The sequence below is a fragment of the Echinops telfairi genome, unplaced genomic scaffold (genome assembly GCF_000313985.2).
Source record: "Echinops telfairi isolate 266 unplaced genomic scaffold, ASM31398v2 ScPeMD7_3;HRSCAF=10, whole genome shotgun sequence".
Taxonomy (NCBI): Eukaryota; Metazoa; Chordata; class Mammalia; order Afrosoricida; family Tenrecidae; genus Echinops; species Echinops telfairi.
In genome coordinates this window covers 4000218-4026142 of record NW_022103899.1, presented here as the reverse complement: position 1 = coordinate 4026142, position 25925 = coordinate 4000218, and the positions used below count along the sequence as shown (strand labels likewise).

Below are 25925 nucleotides of genomic sequence, written 5' to 3'. Positions count from 1 at the left end.
GTACAAATGTGTTTTACACAATTGATGTATGTATGGATTGTGATAAGAGTTGTATGAGCACCTAATAAAATGATTAAAAAAAAAAAAAGGATAATAACTATTCATCATAAAAAAAGGAAAGAGCTGCTGCCTGTCAAATGAGCCGGAGGTACCTAGTAAATTAGTTCATCCTTGAATTCCCCGTTCCACTGACACAGCTTTTCTGTAAAAATCCACACATATTCTCTAAAAGTTAAAGGTTTCTCCCTCCCAACCCCCCTCTGTTGCTGTATTATTCTTCTCCGACCTAAAATAGAGATAATTGAGCTAAAACTTTTTTTTTAATCCTTACAGAGCAAAAGTATATTTGAATTCAATTCTACTGTTGAGTCCACACAGATTTTTTTTAGATTAATCAAAATTAAATTAAATGCAAGCTCTTGGAACAGTAATTTAACCACTATTTTGATCATTTCTCTTCTACTTAATTAGTAAAATTGAACCGCTAAGCAATCCCATTAAGAACGGGGAGACAGGTAAATGGCTCTTTGGCTCTCACAATGATCAGTGCTTGACCTTAAAAATTCAACACAACCTGGAACTGGAATTTAATCAAGCAATCTCGAAAAGCACATAGACAGGTGTAGTACTGGAAGTTACGAGGGGCACCAGCGATAGGGTTGGAATGCTTATAAGCAAGGGAGTTAGCTAGTCTCAGGCAAATTATTTCACCACGTAGCATTTCCACAGACAGTAACCATCCTAACAGCATCCACCCTGTCACTGGAAAAAATAATTTACAGTCTTCATACAGAAAAGCTGCCCACCTCTCTACATGTGCTCAAGCAATGGTGAGGAGATTCCACTGTCTGGGCTTTGTCGGGATATTAGGGAGGGAACCATCTTTCCGTAACTGTGAGATGGGGATGTTTGTTTCAGGCTTTACAAAAAGCCATGAACTTGAGCCAAAAGACTAGAGCCTCACAGCCATTCTTATGAAAACAAGAATCCAGACACAGTACATATCGAGAGGGCTCATAGGAAGTTTAAGAAACAGCAAAGTAATCTCAGAATAGCAGTTCTCTATCTGCAGAGGGTGGAATGACTAAGCAGGTACACGGGGGAGCGTTTGTAGGGAGATGGAATCGCTTTCTATCAGGATAGGAGGGTACACTTGAGAAGGGGCCCTGGTGGAGTAGTGAGTTATGTGTTGGGCTGCTAACCTCAAGGTCAGCAGTTCGAAAGCACCACCCTGTCTTTGGGAGAAAGATGAGGCTGTCTCCTCCTGTAGGTTTAAAGTCTTGAAAACTCACAGGGGCAGTTCACATAATCCTATACAGTCATTATTAGTGGTAATGGACTTGATGGTGGTGAGTTGAGAGTGAACACATTTAAGATGAGTGCTTTTCAATGTATGTATCCCTTACTTTGGGGGGGGGGACCCTCCCAAAATTAACAGGAGTATATGAAGGTGCAAAGGGTGAAGGTACAGATGCTGAAAGGATGGCAGACTGTTGATCATTGTTGATAGCAAGTGATGGTACCTGGACCTAAAAACCACAGTCTGAGTCCATTGTGACTCATAGTCGGCCCTTAGGATGGAGCAGAACTGCTCAATCTTTACCAGAGCAGCAGACAGTCTTGCAGTCTTACCTTGCTCCCTTCGAAAGCGAGGTTGGTGGCTGGTGAGCTGCTCACAGATGCACTACCAGGGCTGATGACAAGTTGATCACAGTTCACTATACTATTTTGTACGTATTTTAAATTTTTCATAATAAAATGTTTTAGGTTGTTTTTTAATCCAATACTTCAATGCCCTCTCCACTCCTTTAACAGCTGTGGTTTCCTGGACCAATTACAACTTCCTGAGCTCCATTTTATTCACCTATAAACCCCTAGACACCTCACTCGGCACAAGGTTCTTACTAAACATCAAATGAAGGGCTATAAGAGCAATTTCTCAACTGTGAAAGCTCAAAACAAATGCATTAAGTCCATTCTGACTCTTAGTGATCCTATAGAGTAGGGAGAACCCACTGCCCCTGCAGGTTTCCGTGATGGCATCTTTATGGGAGCAGAAAGCCTCATTTTCCCACTCGGAGCATCTGGTGGTTTGAACTGCTGACCTTGTGGCTAGCAGCCTAACTTGCAACTCACTATTCTACCAGGTCTCCTTCTAAACTGTGAAGCAATACCTAAATATATCGGATTCATTATAAAGAAGATTTGAAATTACTAATGGGTCATATTCTACCCTGACCTTTTGGATGAGATCATTAACATATTTCTTTCCATGGAAACATGAGCTGCATCTACTGGATAATGTCTGCCGCATAAAGCAGATATGCTCTCTCGTTGCCATCGAGGCGTTTCTGACTCACAGTGGCCCTAGAGGGCAGGGTAGAACTCCCCCTTGTTCCCGAGGCTGTAAGTCTTGGCGAGGTGGAAAGCGTTGTCTTTCTCCCACGGAGCAGCTGGTGGTTTCGAACTGCTGAACTTTAGGTTAGCAGCCCAATTCGTATAATCACCAGGCCTCAGTCTCAGTGTCACTGAATCGATGTTGACTCACAGCAACCCTATAAGGCAGGGTAGACCTGCCCCTGTGAGTTTCCAAGACTGTAACTGCTTACCAGAGTAGAAAGCCTCATCTTTTCCCGGAACCACTATGAGACAGAAATCTGAACAACACACTGATTACAAAGTATGCAAGTAACTCTCCCTCTTTGAAAGTTCATCTCACGCCATGCCATTTTTACAAAAGATTTACATTACTACTTGTTTTTGCTCACTTGAAGAAATCTGAAAAGGAATTTCCCTTTTATGAAAAATTTGGCAAAAAAGCGAAACTCATTTCAGCGTCTGTCTTGCAGGGGCCATTAACATGGCAGCGCACCCCTTGAGCCGAACGAATTGAGTGGCCCCAACAAGCGCCTTCCCAGGAACTACACTCACCATCAACTTACCATTGGCTTTGAGCTGTGCAAACCACTCCTTTGTATTATTTTCGGTTTTATATGCTATTTGGTATGATCTAGTATGTTATTTTGGGGGGTCTAAGGAATGCTTGAAATGTTCTCTCTTGTGAATTAATAATTGCCTCTTCACTTTACATCGCTTCAGTTTCTGAAAGTTTTCGTAGTCATGCTCTGCTTTGGGTAATGGTAACACCTTGGGCTGCTAATCTTAAGGTGATCAGTTCAAAACCACCAGCTTTTCCAAGGGAGAAAGACGAGGCATTCTACTCCTGTAAAGAGTTACAGTCTCAGAAACCCACAGGAGCAACTCTACCCTGTCCTGTAGGGTCGGTATGATTTCTAATAGACTCAATGGCAGTGTGTCTTATAGTTTCTTGTTTGTTTGTTTGTTTGTTTTAGACCTTTGAGTAGCAAGGAAAGCCTGTCCTATGTGTTTCCCCCATAACTTCCTAATAATGTAGGTTTGTAGGCCTTTAGCATTAGTTTGCATTGCTCCCACACACACTAGCTTGAGAGCTGACAGAGGAGATCTGAAAGCACACTTGTGAAGGTTAGTTTTATGGTTTAAATGATCCAGAAAATCCACATGGCCATCTGTGAAAAGCAACAATTATAAAACCCACTGAAGCTAGGCCATCTAAAATAATGTCCAGGCGCTTATGTAAGACCACTTCATTAGGGATAATAGACACTTCATTCTTAATAGGACTCAATTATAGTTAGAAACTGGAGAGTTATGCATCTGACCCTTCAATGTTACAGCACCTACGTAATCAGATCAATGGAACTCAGCTCAAAGTGGACATATGCATTTGTCTCTTATTTTATTTTTTAACTTTCCTACTAGGCTAGCCACAGGAGAAAGATAAGGCTTTCTAGTCCCGTAAAGAGCTACCGTTTCAGAAACCCATAGGGTAAGTTCTACCCGCTCTGTAGGGTCACCACGAGTCAGAACTGACCTGACGACAGTGCAGTGTTAGTTTGTTCTGCTGATAGGCTCATCTCAGCCAGTTGCAGCTAGCACAGAATATGTTCACCCCAATTCTGGGAGGGAGACAGTGAATTGCAGGTGTAACTAGGAGCTAATGTTTGGGTCTAATCTCCATAAGTCAAGGTGAACTCCGAAATGACAAATTCTTGACCTGTTGTGCTTTGTTGGTTCACGTTTCAAAGAAAATAAGAATAGAGTCATATTTTTAAAAAGTGAGTGGCGAAACAGGGAGGGTAAAGGGAGAATGGGTAGGAAAGAGGGAACCGATTACAAGGAACTATATGTGACCTCCTCCCTGGGGGACAGACAACCGAAAAGTGGGTGAAGGGAGACGTCGGACAGGGCAAGATATGACAAAATACCAATTTATAAACTATCAAGGGCTCATGAGGGAGGGGGGAGCGGGGAGGGAGGGGAAAAATGAGGACCTAATGTCGGGGGTTTAAGTGGAGAGAAAATGTTTTGAGAATGATGTACAAATGTGCTTTACACAATTGATGTGTGTATGGATTGCAATAACAGTTGTATATGAGTCCCTAATAAAATGTTTTAAAAAAAAAGCATATTCTAGTTAAAATATATTCTTATAAGAAAATCACTCAAAGACATTCATATGCGTGTGAATAAGTACCTACTTGCAGTTTTCCAACAGTTCTTGAGACCCTGGTTCAGGAGCACGCTCCCCTCACCCGAGCTCTCCATCCTGGCCTTTCAGTTCAGTCATGAAATGGCCTGGGGAACTCATGCTTGCACTGTGTCCGGCACATGCCATCCCCACTCCTTTCCACATGACTGCCTAAGAAGTGCCAGCTACACCTACCAACTGCTGAGTTTTAGAAGATGCCTGAGGAAGACCATTTGAGCTGCTGTGTGTGAAATTACTAAACACAAACATGACTGCAACTGCCGCTTCTTACTCCTGTGTTTTGACACACAGCAAGTTGAACATCAATAAGACACTCAGGGCTGGCCACTTCCAATAAACCAAGGCTTTGCTCTAGCAGCCCTGTTTAGGTTACCAAGAAAACCTTCCAGATCTAACTCCATAAAATATCTAGGTATGCTCCTTATGCCCACCCTTACAGTCCAGCCTCCTGTCTGTGGATGGGTTTTTGTTTTGTTTTCTAAGAGGTTGTGTGGTGCTTTCTCTAAACACCGATTCTTTGCTGTGCTTGTCCAAGTTAGCACAGAGCTTCTCTGCTACTGACATGGGAACATCCCTCTCAGCCCATGAGACCATATAACTGCATGTGGTCCACCAAATCAAAAGAGGAGGCCCCTCAGGAAGAGATGAGCTTCTCCACTGTGTATCCCATACAATGGTTCACCCCCGGCCTGTCGCACAGAAATCACGGACACTGAGGTCCAACCACAGGATGGTGTGCACTCCAAATGCTTGAGTGAATTCCAAGGGGTTGGGACTAGCTGATTGCTTACATGGACCTGTTAGCTCAAATTCTATCCTTCAAATAGCGATACTGAAGATTGGCAGCACAGCAGGACCAAGTGAGAACAGGAAGCTGGAGGAAACTATTACAAGATTTTTGTACTGAATCATTCTGCTGTCATCCTGCTCCCACCATCAGTTTATTGTATCACATGTGGCTTTATCCTTCCTCCAAATGCAAGCTCTGAGGTGACACCATGATAAGAAGGGAAAGGTAAGGCGAAGACTGGATGGCTGGTCCGTGGGCCTCAAGACAACCTCTACTGAACTCAACCACGAAGTCAATGCAGCAGGAGCCTTCTGAAGAGCACTTAGTGAGTGGCAGACAATGGTGTGTTTCCCAGACAACGAACTCCTTGACGACTTCTGGTCAGAGGGTCTCAGCGAGTGAGCAGTACAGAACAGTAGACCCTCAAACATTTCTCAGTCCTCTTGGGGCAGTTTAATAATACTAATATCTGGACCCCATTCCAGTCTTACTGGTTCAGACTTGGACCTGGAAATCAGAATTTTTTTATTAAAAAAAAAAGAATGTACAAAGTAATAATACTCTATAAATTATCAAGGGTTCATGAGGGAGGGGGGAGCGGGGAGGGAGGGGAAAAATGAGGACCAATGTACAAACATGCTTGACACAATGGATGTATATGGATTGTGATAAGAGTTGTAGGAACCCTGGCTGGCTGCTGCCACTGTAATCTGTAGTCTGAAGAGGAAAGTGCAGCGGGGCAGCAATAAGGAAATTGTCTCTATTTGGAGCCGACGCCTATGAGGGAACTGTCACCGGTACAGGAATTTGGAATTTAAATCAACACAGTCCTGAGACTTCTCTGCTTCCGGCAGAGCAGAGCGTGCTCAGAAAGAACAACTGCCTTCCAAATCGAAACTACTGTGAGCTTTAAAAGATCACCAACATCGGTGCCTTGGACAGACTAGATGCCAAAATGACAGATTACAGTTGCTGAGACGTCTTGGTGAAAGTCTGCCTCCTTCGCAGTAATCGAGCAGGAAGAGGTCCCGTCATCTCCCCTCTGCTCCCGTGGAAAGCCCTGACAGGCAGGAAGGGCACGCTCACCGTGACGTTTCATGCCACAAAAAATGAAGCACAGCTCTTCCTCTAGCTGAGAGGGACGGGAGGAAAACCACCACATGGTCGCTAAGTTTGACTGGACACCGTTGACACAGTAAATGCCTTACCAAGAAACAGTTTAATTCAATGCTCCAGCTCCTATTAAGGACCCCACTGGGCTTTCCTCCTGGGACAGCAGTAGCTACCCGCCTCGTTACACCCTCTTCGAGTTGCAGCCCTCCAGAGTCCAGAGTCTCAGAGTCCGCTGCTCCCTTGTTTGGCTAGAGGTGGATCCCAGGCCTGCCGTCCTCACGTTAGAGACACAGATCACAATAAACACCCACTCGCTCGGAAAGAAGGGAGACAGATTCTAGAGCACCTCACACCCCGGGCAAGGGACTCAGTGTTTCCTGAATGTCAGCCATGTGCCAAGAGCCGTGTCAGGGTTGAGTCTAACAGTGGACACAATGGACGTGGGTCCAATCTTCTCAGAGGGCTGACAAGCTAATAAGAGGGGGGCCAAATAATTCGCACAATGGAGTCAGAGATTATACATACATTGTTTCATGCTGTGAAGGTGAAAACCAGGCATCCATGAGCACATAAAACCAAAAATTCAAACCAACCTCACTGCCATCGAGTTGATGCTGACTTATTGCGACCCTATAGGACAGGGCAGAACTGTCCTTGTGAGGTTCTGAGCCTGACTGGAATACAAAGCCTTGTCTTCCTCCCATAGCGGGATAGTGGTTTCTAACGGGTGAACTTGCAATTAGCAGCCCAATGCTTACCCACTGTGCTGCCAGGGCTCATTGAGCACACAACGGGCACTTCCCATTTGGACCGCAGGATCGGAGGAGCTTCTGCACGATGGAACATGAAGGAAGACCAGGAGCGATCCCGGTGAAGATTGAAGGTGATGGAACAAATCATCAGAGGAAGGGGAAAATGTGGCCTGTTCCAAGAGGAGAGGAAGAGAAGTGAGGACTTTCTGCATCAGGGTGGGCAAAGTGACAGAGCAGCTTTGAACAGGATTAGACAGGGTTTCCAAGACCATCCTGAGGTGCAAGCGTAGAAGCAAAGCTACTGCTTAGGAGCTGCGAGGACAGCGGTTTGGTTAGTAGCTGCTGTGGCTGTATAGAATCATGACCTTACACAAGGCCCACATGGAAGGCAGAATCAATAGAAGAGCCAAGAAATTAGATGCAGAGGCAAGGGAGGAGATACCAAGATCTTCCAGTTTTCTGAACTTCAGGTGGATGGCGCACCATTGACAGAGATAAGAAATACTTGGGATGACGCTGTAGAATGAAGTATCAATCTGCCCACAATACAGCAGTTAAGAATACAATCAAGTTCACAGCTGTTTAAGTCTCTGTGCCTCAGTTGTCTAATCTGTAAAATGGGAATATGATAGGAGCCTTGGTGGTGTGGTGGTTATGTGCTGGGCTGCTAATTACAAGGTCAGCAGTTCAAAACCACCAGCCACTCCTGGAGAAAGATAGGGCTTTCGACACCCCAAGAGAGTTATAGTCTCGGAAACTCATAGGGGCAGTGGGTTATGTGATGGGCTGTTAACCACAAGGTCAGGGATTCAAACCCACCAGCAATCCTGAGGGATAAAGTTGAGACTGTCGGACTCCCCTAAAGTTTTACAGCCTCAAAAACCTAGGAAGCAGTTCGACTGTGCAGTAGGGTGATTGAGTGGGAATTGACAATGGTAGCGGGTTATTGTTGGTTGTTTACATCATAGGGTTACTGTGATCCAATAAGATGGTGAATGGGAAACACCTGGCATAATTTCTCACACCCAGTAATCTCAGTGGCTGTAATTACTGTGATTTTGTCCCTTGTAGATTAAATATCTAGTGGCCATCTACTATCCAGTAAGCATTGAGATACATACCTCTACAGGCCAGCTGGAGTGGGGGAGGTCTGAGCAGCATTCAAGATTTGAGTTCGCTGGCACGAGATTATAGATGAAACATCTAGTGATTATATAACAGCAGCTGAAGGCTTCCTTAGAAGCTGGCTTACAGTTCAATATTTGGACATCGATACCATAAGGATGTCAAATGAACATATGGGAAAATAGATGGGATTTGCTGTGGAAAGGAGACCCGATGGAAAACACACACTCCAATAGGAGGGTCAGAAATCAGTCTACCTCCATGGGAGAAAGCTGTGGCCGTAGGCTTCCATCAAGGCTCACCACCCTGGAAGCCCTGCGACAGGCATTCTTTCAACAAGACCTCCTATGTGCTGCACTTGCCTCTGTGCAATTTTGTTCAAGTCATGTCACTTGCCCCCATCGGTTTTCTCATCTGCAAAGTAGAGATGAAAATAAATCTCCCTGCAGGAGCTTCCAGGCTTGGAAGATAGCAGATGATGCATGCATCTAGATTTTACAACACATCATTCCCCAGAGATCATAAATTCAACAAGATGTCAAATAACATCACAAGACTCATGCCATTAGGGGTGATAAGGAAACAGAGAGTACCACAAACAAAAATTACCAACAAGTGGAGACACAAAGAGCAAATTCTAACAGAGCTCCTCCATCTACTACAAATCAGTGGGGTGGAGAGTCGAAAAACTCCCCAAACCGGATAACTCCAACTCACAGTGACTGATAGGCCAGGGCAGGGCAGCCCCTGAGCGTTTCCTCCAAGACAGCAATGATAAGAGTATAAAGCCTCGTCTCACAAATGTACAAATGTGCTTGACACAATGGATGGATGGATTGTGATGAGTTGTAAGAGCCCCCAATAAAATGATTTAAAAAGAAAGCCTTTGGTCGCTCCTTCCCTCAAGCAGCTGGTGGTTTCAATCAAGAGTAACGTGCTACGCCCCCCAGGGCCTCCATAGGGCTCAATAACTCATTATTCCATGTCTACAAGGAGGCTTCAACAAGGTTCTGGAAGAAACACAATTAAAAGTTACTAGAATTTTTCCACAAACGTTTTGAAGATACAAGGGACACAGACAAGGAGAGAAAGTCCCGCACGAAGTCCTATCAAACATAGATCTTGGGCCATTCTCAGTACCCTCGCAACATGTAGGGGAAGGGCTTAAAGGTAGTAAGAAGCAGAGCTCTTGCCAGGAGGCTTCCTAAAGTGAGAAGGCCGGTGCTTGTTGGAGACACGGCAGTAAAGGAAGGGGGAAAATTAAGGGCACTGCACAGGCGAAAGAGGGTAAGACCCAGCAGGCTCCCATCCACCTCTCCCTCCCTCCATTAAAGAAACTACACTCACAACATGGACAAGAGCGAGTTCTCTTAGCTAGAAAGAGCACTCACAAAACCCCAGACACAAAGACATTAAAACATCAGAACAACAAACACAGCTACTACAAAATGGACTTTCATAATTACTGAAAATGCTCCCCCTATTCCACCCCAACACACACACACACACACACACACACACACACACACACACACACACGAGGTCTGCAGTTTGAAACCACCAGCTGCTCCGCTGGAGAAAGACGAGGCTTTTTTCTATCCCCACACAGAATTACAGTCCTGGAAGAAAACACACGGGCATCGTTTCACCCTGTCCTACAGGCTGCTTATGAGCTGGCATCAACTCCATCACAGTGTGTTTGGTTCTCGGGTTACTCCACACACCACACAGGGAAAAAAGAGAAACACATGACGCAGAAGAAAACTGCAACACAATACTCAGGGCTGAATTACGTGCTTCATATAAGCCTTGGGAGAGTATATAAAACACTTGGAATCAACTACAAAATTAAGAACAGAAACGACTCCTGTCCTCCAAAGGGAAACACATACGTGTACAATGACGGCTGATGGAGCTCAACAAAGACGACAAAGTCATCTCAGAAAGAAAGTTCAAAGGTGCCCAAGAAAGAAAAAAAAGAGAGAGCTTTAATAAGGGTCAGAGAAGAAAAGTTGAGAGAGAGAAACACAGCAAAAGCAAGGAACAGTCGAGAGCTTGACGTGTTTGGAAAGGAGTTGCGCACACACTTAGCACGGGTCACAGGGAGACCAGGCTAACAAGCAAGACCGAGCAAACATTTTATTTGAGTGTCCACTTCATGCAGGGAACACTTGCTTGTGATGGTGAATGGAAGTGGTTCCTGATAAGACAAGTGGAGAGTCAGGGGCCTTGAACCAGGAGCGCCAGGTGTGACCTGTCTAAATTGAGAGGAGGGTAACTCTAGAAGTGGAATGGAAGACATTCTGGAACGGGGCAAAACTGAGAGCGAGGCTAAGCAGGCGATCCTAATAAATAATTCTGAGAGAAAAGCATCACGATTCCCTGATGACCTCATTGCAGACGACGCCAAGGCTTTATTTGGGGAATGACTATTAATAGAGGGAGCGGATCTGTGTTCCTCTGTGGGCCTGGTGTCAGGTGCGTCCACAGAGATGCGGAGACGAAGGAGCGGAAGAGCTGGATTTGGGAGTGGCCAGCAGGGGCAGTTCCTGAATAGAGCGAGCCCATGGGTAATTCAGTTCTGCCTCGGAGGACCATGGAACAACTCGGGAAACGCCAGCAGGTATCGAAGGGGTCGGGTGGAGGAGAGAACCAAGACTCACAGATTGGCGATTCAGAGCCCCCAAAGGAGACCATTCAAGGACCAGTGGCTGGTCCACAGAGGCAAGCACAGGAGGAAGGCCACGCGGAGTAACTAGCTCCCTGAAGTCAAGTTGATTCCCACTCAGAGTGACCCTATGGGACAGGGTAGAACTGCCCCTGGGGACTTCTGGGACTAACTCCTCACAGCAGCAGTTCTCAACCTGTGAGTCACGCCGCCTCTGGGGGTCAAGCGACCCTTTCACAGGGGTCGCCCGATCCATAACAGTAGCAAAGCAACAGTTATGAAGCAGCAACGAGCATAATGTTATGGTTGGAGGGTCACCACAACATGAGGAACTGCAGGAAATGGTCGCGGCATTAGGAGGGTTGAGAAAGCCCTACCTTTCTGCCTCCGAGCAGCTGGTGGTTTCCAACGGCTGACACTGCAGTGAGCAGCCCAACACACAACCATTAGGCTACCAGGGCTCCCTCCCAAGTAGCGGAAGGGGTGAAAAGGGGCAGCTCAGCGGCACCTGGGATCTTCCTGATCAGCGTTGTAAACAAGGTGGAGCATAAACCTTTACGGGAGGGCTACGGAGTGAATAGTTCTCTCACAGCAGAGCACGCAGACATTTCACACTAGAGAAGAGAGGACACAGCACTGGTGCCTTGAAAGGGCAGCAGGGTCAGGAAAATACTGGAGTGGAGGGCCAGGGAAGAGCCAGGAGTTTAAGGGCAAAACTGCAGAAACCCCCAAAGAGGATGTAAGTGATAGAGCATGAGAGGGCAGGTGAGGTCAGGAGTCAGTCTCTTCCCAAACTGAGAGCAGAGAGTGCAGAGGCTGCAAGGAGAAGGTCACTCAAGGACACTTCTCTGAATACTTATGATATCCTGTGGAATTTGGGGCTGGGGACTTGGCATCTACAACATGCCTTTGGGTGTCAGTTCTGCCATTCAGCATACCTGGACTTCTTTGAACAGGTTCTAATCATCTGAAGCTGTTTAACGAATAAGAAATGAGATGTAACAATGCCAACCCCCCCCCCACCCCCCGCCCCCTTCCACTCATTGATTTCATAGGGTTGCGATGTGGATCAAACGAGAGCATGTATACATAAAATATTGGCTTAAACTAAAAAAACAAAAACAAAAAGCCTCACTGCCGTTGAGTCAATTCTGACTCAGCGTGACCCTATAGGAAAGAGTAGAACTGCCTCAGTGGGTCTCTGCAAATCTTTACAGGAGCAAAGAGCCTCATCTTTCTCCAGGGAGCAGCTGGTGGGTTTTACCTGCCCACCATGTGGTTCACAGTCCATCACATAGCCGACTATGCCACCAGGGCTCCTATCGGCTTCCAAAACCAAACTCTGACCTCTAGTGAACTCCAACTCATCAGGACTCTACAGGACAGGGCTGAAGAGCCCCCGAGGGTCTCCACCAAGACAGTAATGGTTTAGGGGAGTAGAAAGCCTCATCTCTTCTTCGCTCACGTAGCTGGTGGTTTTAACCAGTGAGTAACGCACTGTGCTGCCGGGCGTCCATACCGGCTAAATAACTATTCCATATACACAAGGAGGCTTCAACAAGGTTGTGGGAAAACAAACTAACAAGGTTGTGGAAAAAACACAATTAAAAGTTCCTAGAATTTTTCCATGAACTTTCTGAAGGTCCCTCCTACTTGGTTTTCCACTAGAAATAATATTTGTCCAATCTGAGGTTTCACACACACTGACTTACAACAAACACCAACCTCCTCTGCACAAAAGGTGTGTGGTTGTGTGAGGTCTATACCACAGCACAGTGGGCGGTCTAGTTGGGAGGTTCCCAACTTGAGTTTTTGGTAAGACTCTTAGCAAACAGCAGAGTTCAACGGCATCCACTTTGTGAAAGGATTTCCAAATGAGCAGAAAAGCAATTATGAAAAAGTTGCCATATGTTAAAGTCAATGTTATTATTGTTTAATTTGGAAGAAAACAGTAAAAATCATGTTCCACAAGCACCCAGTCATGGGTCTAAAGAAGGTGCTAGAGAAAGTCAATCAGCTGAGTGAGCAGGCAAACACTTCCCACACCGCTCTCATGAGGCAGAAGCCCACTCGTGCCAGACTAATGCTTCAGTTCGGCCAAGTGGTCTCATGAAACTTGTAGTGTGCTATCCTTCGTGTCATTTCACATTTGCATCTCTGTTGCCCCTGAAAAGCACATTTTAATGCGGCCGCTACAGCCTTAGCTACCATTCCCTAAAATCTTTTTATTATAGACTTAATAATACAGAGCTAATGAAGAAGAATCCATGCATTTGAGTCATGGTGCTGGACAAGAATATGCAAAGTCTCATGGACGGCGAAAAGGACAAACCGATCCGTCTTGGAGGAAGTACAGGTAGAGTGCTTCCTAGAGTCAAGAATGGCGAGACTTTGTCTTATGTACTTGGACTATATTGGCAGGAAAGACAAGACCCTGGAGAAGGACACCGTGCTTGGGAGAGTGGAGGGGCGGTGGAAAAGAGGAAGGCCCTTGGTGAGACAGACTGACACGGTGGCTGCAACAGTGGGCTCAGACGGAAGAACAATTGTGAGGGTGGTTCCGTTCTGTGGTGCCAGGGGTCGCCAGGGGTCAAGTCAGCACTAACAACAGCAATACAGCTTCTGTAAACTGGCACTTCGTAGGGAGGAAAATACTAACACATTTGGAGAAATACTTATTTTCCCACTACCAAATTATCTTTGCTGTTCTACAGAATACAGTGAGGTTCATACATTTTAAGCAACCCAGATATATGGCTGTGTGTTTTTCCCCGTTTGAGGCACGTCTCATAGTGATTTAAAATTAAATTGTTAACCAAGTGTCTGAGACCATGAAGCAGCAGAAACACTCATCTTGCTCTGAAAAGCCAACACCAGGGTTTTCAGAATCACAGAAACTATGAAAAACCATCGACTGTTAGCATGATGTGTTCAACAATTTTGAGTCAAAGAGAGCTAGGTATATACTGCCATGCCTACTCCAGGGGAAAATGTAAGAGAATGTGACGGTATAATTTTCTTTTAATATAAAGTCATACATTTATCATTCGTGCCAATACATTTTAAACCCTTTGTATGTGCCCCACACGTGCTAGGACTGTGGTGTTATAAGCCAAACAAACTTGTCTTGACTCGCATGGATTTATGGTCCAAGGGGAGAAACAATTGTTTTAAATGAAGGCACTAAGGCAGAAACTTCTGATTACAGCTATTAAGAGCCAGAAGGAATCATCGTGGTACTATGAAAAGTCAGAGCAAAATATACTTTGAGAAGATAAGGCTTTGCAAAGTAAAGCCTTTAAGTTGATCCTAAAGGTCAAGACAGAAGGGAATCCAGGCAGAGGGAACAGCATGGGCAAAGGTGTGGAAGCAAGAGAGAACTGGCATACCAAGGAACTGAAGGGGGGGGGGGGCAGACTGGTGGAGTTGGAGCAGAATGTGCAGTGAGGAGGGAAGTATGAAATGAATTGGAAGTGGTAGGCAGGAGCCAGAGATTTCAGAAGCCACCCCTGTTCTCCCCACCAAAAAAGAGCTGTTTTTCCTTCTAGTGACAGTGGAAGACCCTCAAAGACTTTAACCCAAGCATGGACAGGATCAGATTTATACTTTTAAAGTATAGAAAGAGAAGGTTGAGATATGGGGAAACAATGGCAGTGGAGCTAGGCTAGAAGAGGCTGAGTTTGAGATATATTTTGGGAATGAAGGGATGCTGTTGTGTTGATAGTAGGTGCCACTGAGGTGGCTCTGATGAATGCAGACTCCATGCATGACAAAATGCAACACTGCTCCGTTCTCTTCCGGCCTCACAATGGCTCCCATGCTTAAGCTCGTCGTGGCAGCCATGTGTCAATCCGTTTTGTTGAGGATCTTCTACTTCACCCGTCACGATGTCCTTCTCCAGGGCTCACGACAAGTCTCCCACCCTTGATTCTAAGGAGCATTCGGCTGTTCTTCCTCCAACACGGATTCGTTGCTTCTTCTGGCAGTGTATGGTACTTCAAAAACTCAAGTGATAGTTGAGTCGATTTGGGGGGGGGGGGTTCATTGAGTTATTTTATCTAGTAGGGAGTGGTATTCTCAAGAGTCTTTCCCTTCATCAGATGTGTGGTCCCCTTGAAGAGCTTCCATCTTGGAGCTTGAACCTGGGGCTGTACTCCTTCAACAGTGTGATTTTTCCTGCTGAGATGCATTCTGAAGCTCCTCCTCTGAAGAGCACACAATCCAAGCCATTCCTCTGGGAACGCCGGTGTCTCTGTTGAGAGGCAGCGCGCACTTTCGGACCTGGACAAACTGTACGAAGTGGTCCTTCAGTTCACTCAAGCCCACAGCCCAGGGAACTTTTCTGAGCAAAGCAATGAGCCGGCTAATACTCTGCACGGGGGCTGCCGTCTTTACCCGACAGGACTTTGGGCGAGCAGGGTTTTTTCCCTGTGTGTGCGCCCTTCAATGACTCACTAGAAAAGGCAGTTGAGAAGGAGTAGAGCAAAAGGTGGGTTTTGAAGAAAAAAAGTTAAAGAAGCCTTTGAGACTTCCAGATGGAAATAGCCAATAAGCGGGTGGACTGAGTGAAATGGAAACGCAATGCAGATGCCAGTTCCCTTTTATGACCTAGTGCGACAGCTCAGCCAAGGAAGACCGTCCGACCTTCTCTGAAGGGCTCGCTTCCACCCTCTGACTCAGCAGAGCAACGAGACGCCGTGCAGCTCCCTCTCGAAGAACTTTGAACTCCGAACAGTGCACCTTCTCAGTGACCGTACATGACATGCGGAGAGAGTACAGAAGTCTTTGTAATCAATCAACTGGTCTTAAGCCAGCCTTCAAATTTTATATGCAAGCACATTTTCTAAGAGTTGATGTACAGATTGTGTGGAGGTGCTAACATGAAATTAAAGATGATGGCATTTTCCCAAGGACTTTTGGAAACCCCTCCATACTGTGCCCATTGTTTGAGAGGGCATCCTTGTGGCACAGTGGTTAAGGTGCTTGACTGCTAACTGAAAGGCCGGGGCTTTGACTCTACTAGCTGCCTCCAGAGAAAAAGATGTGGCAGTTTGTTTCCATACAGAACTAAAAGTTCTGTGAAGCACAACTGACCCACGGGGTTTCCACAGCCGTAAATCTTTATAGAAGCAGATTGGCACATCTGTCTCACAGAGGGGGGATAGTAGATTCAAACCGCTGTCCTGTTAGATAGATGGATGCTTAACCGATGCACCACCTTAATCAATGCCCCTCCAAACCCCCTTTCCATAAAGATTATGAGGCAGTTCTATACTGCAGGGTTGCGATGAGTCGGAATCAACTTGACAGCAGGTTATTGTTTCATAGCTATTTTACCAAAAATAACCCCTACTTAAAATAAGCTACAGATGATGACGTGAGCTCCTTCCTCTGCTAAAGAGCGAGAGCATCTAGCCTCTGCTCACATCATGGCCAACTGGCTGTATTTAGAAAAGCAACAAAAAAGACCACCTCTGGCCATCAAGTTCATTCTAAGTCAGAGTGACCTATAGGAGAGGGTAAAAGCGTCCCTGTGGGTTTCCAAGACTGTCACTCTTTATGGGAGTAGAAAGGCCCAACTTTCTTCCTCGGAGCTGCTGATGGTTTCAAACTGCTGACCTTGCATATCGCAAACCAATGCGTAATCACGATGCCACCACACTCCTCTTAAGGTGGGATGAAATCACTGCATCAAACATTGATCAACCAGCCTCAGCTTCAAAGGTCTTCCTAGCCTATACGTAAGCCCTGGGCTGTTTTTGCTCATTTGTTGAACTAAAATGTTATCATTTCAAATCCACTGCTCATTCAAAATTGACACGTTATTAAGAGCAAAAGCTAGAGAGACAGGCTCACCAGGCTGAGTCTGCCAGGGTGACATTTAACACCAGGGGCACTGCCAAATAAAGAGATGACATCATCCGCATCTGCTGAGTCACAGGGAAGGGGGCGGGGAGAGGAGCGAGGTGGGAATTGTGATTACAGTTGGCTGGGGTGTAGGCTGCTGAACTAGACACACCTGCTTAAAAAGGTTGCGGACAGCCAGTAAAGAAAGAAGCAAAGGCAGGCTCTTTGTGAACGAAGATAAGGCGTCAAATCAGACTGGTTTGGCTGGGAAGTCAGAGGGCAGCTGTAACCACGGATGACTGAGACTACTCGTTCCTTTTCGTCTTCAGAGAGCATGTGCTCCACACCGAACCCACGTGAACACACAACGCCTCTGCCGCCTTTCACAACATACACTCTAAAAACATCGTCCAGCCACGTCTGCCCAAGGCAATCATTACAACTAGGCATAACTTTATAAAGCATCTTTGTTTTAATTAACAAAATAAAATTTTAAATGGCCAATTCGTAGAATATGGAAAAAACGTCTAGAGTAAATCACCTATTTGTGTTATGTGTTACAGTGAAGTGTCTTAACTCAAGCACATTCCCTATGTATAGGGTCGCTGGAGGGGGCACTATGAGCAACGGGATGGCCGTGGGGTTTGGGTGTGCATGTACACGGTTAATTTATGGCATCAAGTAAAAATGAATTCACTATTTAATCATAATCCAACTTCACTATTCACAGAGCAAAAGCCCTAAAATGAAGAAAAGCAAAAATAAAACATTCTTAACTCATTATCATCGCCTCACTTGTGCAATGATGATTCCTTAAGAACTTCTTGTGGATAAGGAACTGTGTGAAACACATTGGGTTGACCCAAAAGTGGGACACTAGGAAGTATGAACAGCTGCATGGGGACAACTAATAATAACGATGGTCGTAGATATAATAGCAACTACAAGGGGCTTGAAAAGCTTGTGAAAAATGGAATTAGAAAGCAACAGGTTTCCCACAAACCTTTTTTATTTTTATTTTTTTCTTACTTTTATTGGGGGCTCTTATGTCTCTTATCACCATCCATACATTTATCCAGCATGTCAAGCACCTTTGCACATATGCCGCCATTGTTTTCAAAGCATTCTCTTCCCACTTGAGCCCCTGATATCAGCTCCCCATTTCTTCCCCCTACCTCCCCCGCCCACCCTCCCTCACGAACCCTGGATAAGTTATACATGATTATTTTCATATCTTACATCGTCTTCTGTCGTCCCTCACCCACTTTTCCGTTATTCCTTCCCTGGGAGGGGGTTCTAGTTTAATCCTTGTGATTAATTCCACCTTTATCCCCCCACTCTCCTTAATCCTCCTAGTATCTCTACTCTCATTGTTGGCCCTGAGGGGTTTATCTATCCTGGGTTCCCTGTGTTGTGGGCTCTTATCTGTAGCAGTGTGCATGTTCTGGTCTAATCTGATTTGTAAGGCAGAATTGAGGAAATGATAGTAGGGGAAGGAAGTACCAAAGAACTAGAGGAAAGTTGTATGTTTCATTGGTGCTATATAAACCTTTTTAAGCCCCTCTTGTAGTTCACTTTCATTAAGTGATGATCATTTAATTGGTTTACAATTAAGCACTTTTTAGGTGTCAAAATAATTTCATTTGATACCCTACGAGATAGATGCTGCTATAAACTCCTTTTAGAGATGAGAAAATTGAGTCTTAGAGATAAATCCTTTGCCCAAGGTATCAGGGTACCTTCTAGCAAGGTGGAACCACAAGTAAACACTCAACTGCTAGCTGAGAGGTCAGCAGTTCAAACCCACTGCTGCTCAGCAAGAGATAAGACGTGGCCATCTGCTCCCATAAACATTATCACTCAGGTAATGTCTTATGTCTTATAGGGTCTACTCTGTCCTGTACCAACTATCATTGAGTCCATTTTGACTCATGGTGACCTTCTAGGAGAAAACAGAACTGCTCCCTAGGGTTTCAGAGGTTGTGAAGCTATATGGGAGAAAATAGTCTCATCTTTCTCTCTTGGAATAGCTGGTGGTTTTGAACTGCTGACTTTGGGGTTAGCAGGCCAATGCATAACCACCACATTATCTGGGCTTCTCTCTGTCCTGTAGGGTAGCTATAAATCCAAAGTGACTGACCAGCACACAGAACACACAGCACATGGTTTGGTTTTAAGAAGACTTCAGGGGATATTTTTGGCTAACAGTTTAAAGGTTACATGAAAATGAAGAGACCTAAGTAGGACCCAAATTACAGAGGCAATTCGGTAAAACACTGAAACTTGTTATGTAAATAATTAACTTGAATTTTAAATACCATAAATAAACTTAAAAGTACAAGTAGTCCCCAACTTACAATGAGGTGCTATTCTGAGGATTCCATCATAAGTCAGATCTAATGTGCACTGAGCATCTCAGACTCTTTTTTGTAAGTTTTCATTATCCTAAGTTATCATCATAATGATAATTTCATTATTATTAATCTTTAATTATCAGTATATTTATACATCCAATCTTCATTTGTCTTTGTGGGTTGGTATGAGAATAGTTACATTGTATGTGATAACATTGTATGTAGGCACCTGTTATTAATGATAAAAGTTACAAACAAACATGTATGCTGTGGTCAGAAATACTCAGTTCTTCCTAACTTAAGTAAGTCAAAAGTCCTGGACTACCTCTAAAAATGACAAAAGGTTTCATTTCAGTAAAAAAGAGATAAAGAATCTAATAGAAAATGGTCAATTGACAGATGGTGGTGATAAATGGGTAATAAACAATAAGAAAACGCCAGTGATGGTAAGATTGCTTTTTGCCCATCAAACGAGAAACCACGTTAAAGTCTGTTGAGCTTTGGTTCAGGTATGAGGAAGCAGATATCCCAGTCATTACTGTAGGAGATGAACAATGGGTCCCCTTATTCTGGAGGCTGTTTTGAACATTAGTTTGGTGAAAAGTTTACATATCTAGCACTCTTTGATCAAGTGCACTGTAAGAATTAGGCCAATGAACATGTCTGTGAAAGTGGATAAGACTGATTTAAAAAACAGTATTACAATGTCATCAAGTATAGACAATAACATATATGTTTCACTTGGCTCCACATGTTTATTGGTATCTTTCTCAACAAACCAAACCAAACCCACTGCTGTGAGGTGACTTCGGCGTTAGGGTTTCAGAGGCAGTATATCTTTATGAGAACAGACTCATCTTTCCCCCTCAGAGTGGCTGGTGGGTTTGAACCACCAACCATGTGGTTAGCAGGCCAGTGCTTCCCTGACAGCAACAATAACTAAAGACAATATTAAAATTGAGGATCAAAATAAAGTATACTTATTGCTATATTGCAAACTATTAAACCTGGATCTTTAAAAATGAAGCCTATTGAATGATTAGTAATCTTTTAAGGAGAACATTAAGTGTTTTACGCTTAGAAGTAATTTGGGGGGGAGTGGGGAGGGAGGGTAAAAATGAGGAGCTGATATCAAGGGCTCAAGTAGAAAGAAAATGTTTTGAGAATGATGATGGCAACAAATGTACAAATGTGCTCGAGACAATGGGTGGCTGTATAATGATAAGAACTGTACGAGCCCCCAATAAAATGATTTTTTTTAAAGAAGTAATTTCATCTTCCCTCGCCCTTGTTAAAGTTCTATTTCCCAGGATTTATGATCATCCAATGTTCCACATGTACAACATGATTGACGGTCATCTGATGTGACACATGTACCGAATTCATCAATATTGGGGGAGAACATGCTCAATGACTTCTTGTTGATGGGGTGAGGCATCAGACGCACCCGAGGAGCTGCTAATTTTAAAGGGCCAAGGTCCCACTACTGGGAATAAAGAAAGGAGGCAAGGTAAGGGGCTTATTTCTGAATGTGGCCGACCAGATGGAGTTTGAAGTGTCATGAAGAAGAACAAGTCGGAGCTCTCCGAAAGACGAAAGGACATGTAAGCTTGCACCAACTGGAGCGATGGGAATTAGATTGGGAATTCATGAAGCCTCCACTTGAAGGGGACAGTAAGAGACACAAGAAGCGAGCTGTGGAAAAAGACCCTGGTGATCGACACAGAACAGAAGCTCTGGATTTAGAAAGCAGGAGAAGAGACCCACAAAGGAAAGAAGCAAGTTGGGGGAGACCCAAAAGAATACCACAGAATGGGGGCCAGGAAAAGAGACAGTAGTGTCAAGAGTGGCAGACAATAATGGCAACAGGTGTACAAGTGTGCTCAATACAATGGAATGCTGGAATGTTGACAAGATTTGTAAGAGCCCTCCAATCAAACGATGAAAAAGAACTAGGGAAAGGCCACTCGCTGGACTTGGCTACCAAGCTGTCAGTTTGGTCCGCTGAGAGCATTTTCAGTAGGGAGCAGTGTTAGAAGCCTGGCTTAGGACTGATTCCATGATAAGGAGTGAGGGTGGGACACAGGGAAAGTTGGCGATGATGAAAGGGAATGGAGTATGGTCATGGAGGGAGTGGCTTGATGGCAAGAAGGATGTTTAAAGTAGAGTTTTCAACTAGGAATGATTTTTGCCCCTCAGGAGCCATCCGTCAATATCTGGCGACATTTCTGACTGCCACAACTCCAGGGTGCTCCTGTCCGCTAATGGAAATAGATAAGGATTCGGATCAGCAGCCTACAACATACAGGGCAGCCCCACAGCAACAAAAAAAAAGTACCCACCACAAAATGTCAATGAGTGCGGAGATTGAGAACCCTAGTCGAAAGAATCTTTGGAGCCCTGGGAGTGTAATGGTTATGCATTGGGCTGCTAACCCCAAGGTCAACAGTTCAAAACCACCAGTCGCTCAGCTAGAGAAAGAAGAGGCTTTCTATTTCCCCAAAGAGCTGCAGTTTCAGAAACCCACGAGTGGTTCTAACTTGTCCTACAAGTCAAGTCACTATGAGTCAGCATTGACTCAATGACAGTGAGTTCAGTTTGTTCTTTTGTTTTGTTTTCGTTTCTAGGAATCAGAGAGACCTGAATATATATACACATGCATATATTATACATATATATTTACGCTAGTGAGAAGTTGCCAAATTGTTACAAGAAAATTAGTGGCAACTCAGGGTACTGCAGGATGACAAAGATAAGAGATTACGGGCAGAGGTAGGTGGATATGCACGGGGAAATGGAGACGGTAAGACTGCAGAGAATTGGATTTGAGAAATAAAGAAGCCAAAGGAACCCATCACTTGATGATCTTGATCTTCTCAGGAAAAAAAATTAAGACAAGAATTCTGTGTGGAAATTGAGGTCTTAGAGAGTGGAATATTGAAACCGCCTCTGTGAAGGCAGTCAACTGCAGACATGGAAGGGTGGCCACGTATCCCCAAGAGCACAGAAGAATTAAAACAAAACTCCGTTTCTGAAATAGCTGTAGCAGAGAAGTTATTTATTCCTGGAGCACAGAGTAGGACACAAAAACTAAAAGATGGTCTGAGGACCAGGCTTTGAGAAACTCCCCAGGCGGACAATCTTAATGGAAGGTGGAAAGAATGTGCCTTACACATGTGCAAATGCTCCCACAGCTTCTGGTATACCAGGGGCAGATTACCCACCAGCAAGGTTCATGCAGGCTTAATTATGCTTACTTACTAATAATTTCACCTGCGGTTCACCACCTTTTGATGTGTTAGATTAAGAAGTAATGCACAATTAAGTAATTAGTAAGTAAAGCACAATTAAGTCTGTGTGTGCCACGCTTACTGTAAACCACGGTTTACAGGTCAACCCACCCCTGCGGCATATCTAACTGTTCAGTGATTGTGTTCTGTTCAGATAAATAAAAGATACCTACTTCCAAAGAGGCGTGAAACCCATTAAAAGCTATTTAAAGCTAAGAGAAAGTCTGTGGATGGTTTTTTGTTGTTGTTAAAAGTATCTATAATACTTATATTTGAACTCATTTTCCGCCAAAGAAATTTCATTCATCAGATGACAATAGCAGCCACTGTGACTAGAATTAAATTGAAATTCACATCCTAACTTTGGACACATTTCAGGAAAGTAGCGATTAGTAAAACCCTAGTGAGTAGGAATTGTGGTTGTCGTCGTTGTTGGGTGCTGCTGCCAATTCCGACTCATAGCGACTCGAGGAACAACAGAGTGAAACACAGCCTGGCTCTGCCCCATGCCCAGAATTATTGCTATGTTTGAGCTTATTGCTGAGCCACGGTGACAATCCATCTTGTCGAGGGTCTTCCTCTTTTCGCTGCCCCTCTGCTTTACTGAGCTGAGCATACTCGCTTACTCATGCTGGTCTACAGGAAGTACTGCTTTTCCAACCGATGGCTCCACAATTCCCAGCTACGCCTACAGCCAGCACTTTCAACCTGGGTGTTAGTTGAATCAGGCTCAGTAACAAATGTTCACTCAACTCCTAAAAAGTTACCTACTACTTTTCATTCAAGAAGTTCTCTTTAGATGAGGAACTACTTTGAAGAGGTGCCAGGCACCACCGGGGAGGTAGGGCTAGCACTGAGCAAAGTGGTCCCCCGAGTGTCCTGGTGGGGCACACTTCCCACTGCGATACCCAGAGATGGAAGGGGGTGTGAGTGAAGGAGGGCTGTGGTGGAAGGCTGGTGGAGGAAGGAGCATCACGTTGGCCAAGATGGGATTACCGTTGCACGCGCTTTGTGTTTAACGGGAAGAGGGAGAGGGAAGTCACATAAATCAAAGCTTCTGCCCTCAAGAAGCTTAACACCTCACAGAAGAAACAAGACATACATGAAAAAAAATCTTTCTTTAATGAGAGAAGAAAAACGCCTCGTGCTGTTCCTGATTATCAACACTGAACTGAGAAGACCTACACACACACACACACACACACACACACACACACACACACACAGTAGTTTGGCTGAATAAAAGTAAAGATTATAATGTAATCATTTCAAAGGAAAGGCTTCTAAAAATGTATATTTATTTGCTTATCTATATACTTAACAGAGCACATTAGTAACATGCCAATTACAGCCTGAAATACATTTTATTCAAAAGGGCTGAAATTCAGCAACGGTTGGCAATTTTCAAAGCTTTAATAATACTAATCTGCATTGGGAAGACATTCTAACTTCATATTTATTCAGAAGCAATTGCCAAAGTTGGTATTATTGTCATTATTATTTGACTTTCTAGCTTATTACCCTGAAAAGGACTAAAAAACTTGAGTAAATTATGTGACTTCAGATATATAAAGTAGTTACTATTAGAAACAGTTATGAAAGTATTTTTCTCTATTAATATAATACGGAATGAATATTCAGTTTTTGAGTGGATGATTATTATTTAAAAGCTGAATATAGTAAATTATAGAGAAAAGGAGGGAAAAAAATGCCACTAGAAAACCATTCCTGTCTCAATATATAAAGTGTATCGGCAAGAGGATTTTCTGTTTCACTAGAATTCTGCCTACTGTGAATAAAAGTACTAATGATAATTGCTAGTACTTATAAAGTGATTAGGAGCGCTGGTGGTGTAGTGGTTATACATTGGACTGCAATCTGCATGGTTGGCAGTTCAAAACCGCGCTAGCAGTGCTGTGGGAAAAAGACTGGGCTTTCTACTTCTGTCAGTAGTTAGTCTCAGAAACCCACAGGGGGTCACTATAAGTCAGCTGTGACTTGATGGCAGTGAATTTGGTTTGGTTTTATAAAGAGATTACCCTGTGCCAAATACCGTGCTAAACTCTGTAAGTGGATCAGCTTACTTAATGCTCACCACAAACCCTAAGGAGATAGTATTGTTAAAAAATATGAAAAATAGGGAGATGAAATCATTTGTCCATGGCCAGATCTCTTAAGATGCCGAAGTTCATGTTTCAGCTATTAGACATCCTACCTGGAACTCTTCTCACCGCCCCCAGGTCATCACTGCTTTGACATACTGGCCAGGACAAGGGACTTCCCAGGAATGCTCTGAAATTTAAGAGAAATCAAAGACATTGGCTTCTGATGGTGGTTTTAATCTGACACTAAAAATTATAACCAGAGTAAACTGATATCAGTTAGAAAATTCATCTGCTCTTCACAAATCAACGTTCTCATACTAGACACTTGGCATTTATGGCGATGATAAGGAATCTACTAGCCAACTATCCTGTGCATTAATGATGTAAGTGTGGCAACAAGAATGCCAGGTGCAAGGCAAGAGTAACACTGGCTGTGATTTGGCTCCTATCTCATTCTCGCTGGGCCACATCTTCACTGGTTTGGCAGTGATGTAAGGATACAATCCGGCAGTTACGTTGTGTCGTCCCTGCCTCTCTGCTTGGTGATCTGATGTGGTCAGCCTCCATTTCCCCCCATTTTCACACAGCGACACGCCTGGTCACTGAGGAGTGGGTGTAAGTAGGTGTAGTATCAGTGAGGAAGTAACTGGAGTAATCGTACCAGTGAGTGAGCAACTCGAGTAATTAGGCAATAGTAACAACAGTAACTCCTGTTATCATGACAGAGCTAAGCTGGGGAAGTCAACACTGAGAACGGAACAGCCAGAAGTAACAATGTCCTGCGCTGAACCCACTGAGATGACTCCACAAATTGCCGCAGAAGACAGCCACGGTAAACAAGGGCCAAAGCACACTGGTCAAAATGCCACAGGAAGACCATGCCACAACAATGAGAAATCCACTGTTTAACGGGGCTGCTCGCTGACTTCAAATTTCACTTCCACTGTGTATTTTTGTAGTTGTGTTGTTTTTAAAACCATTTTATTAGGGGTTCATACAACTCTCATCACAATCCATACATACATCAATTGTGTAAAGCACATGTGTACATTCATTGCCCTCATCATCCTCAAAACATTTGCTCTCCACTTAAGCCCCTGGCATCAGCTCATTTTCCCCTCTCCCTCGGTGTTCCCTTCTCCCTCATGAACCCTTGATAACTTATAAATTAGTATTTTGTCATGTCTTACACTGCCCAATGTCTCCCTTCACCCACTTTTCTGTTGTCCGTCCCCCAGGGAGGAGGTTATATGTAGATCCTTGTAATCGGTTCCTCCTTTCCACCCCACC

At 44.3% G+C, this 25925-nt stretch overlaps 1 protein-coding gene across 1 annotated transcript in view; it reads right to left on the bottom strand.

Moving 5' to 3' along the window:
* OSBPL6 (oxysterol binding protein like 6) overlaps positions 1-24762 on the bottom strand; it is a 185113-nt gene extending 160351 nt beyond the window's left edge. Inside the window, exon 1 of the mRNA XM_045294636.1 lies at positions 24746-24762. The gene's annotated coding sequence lies outside the window, so the exon portion shown is untranslated. The remainder of the gene's footprint in view (positions 1-24745) is intronic.
* Positions 24763-25925: the final 1163 nt, after the last annotated feature.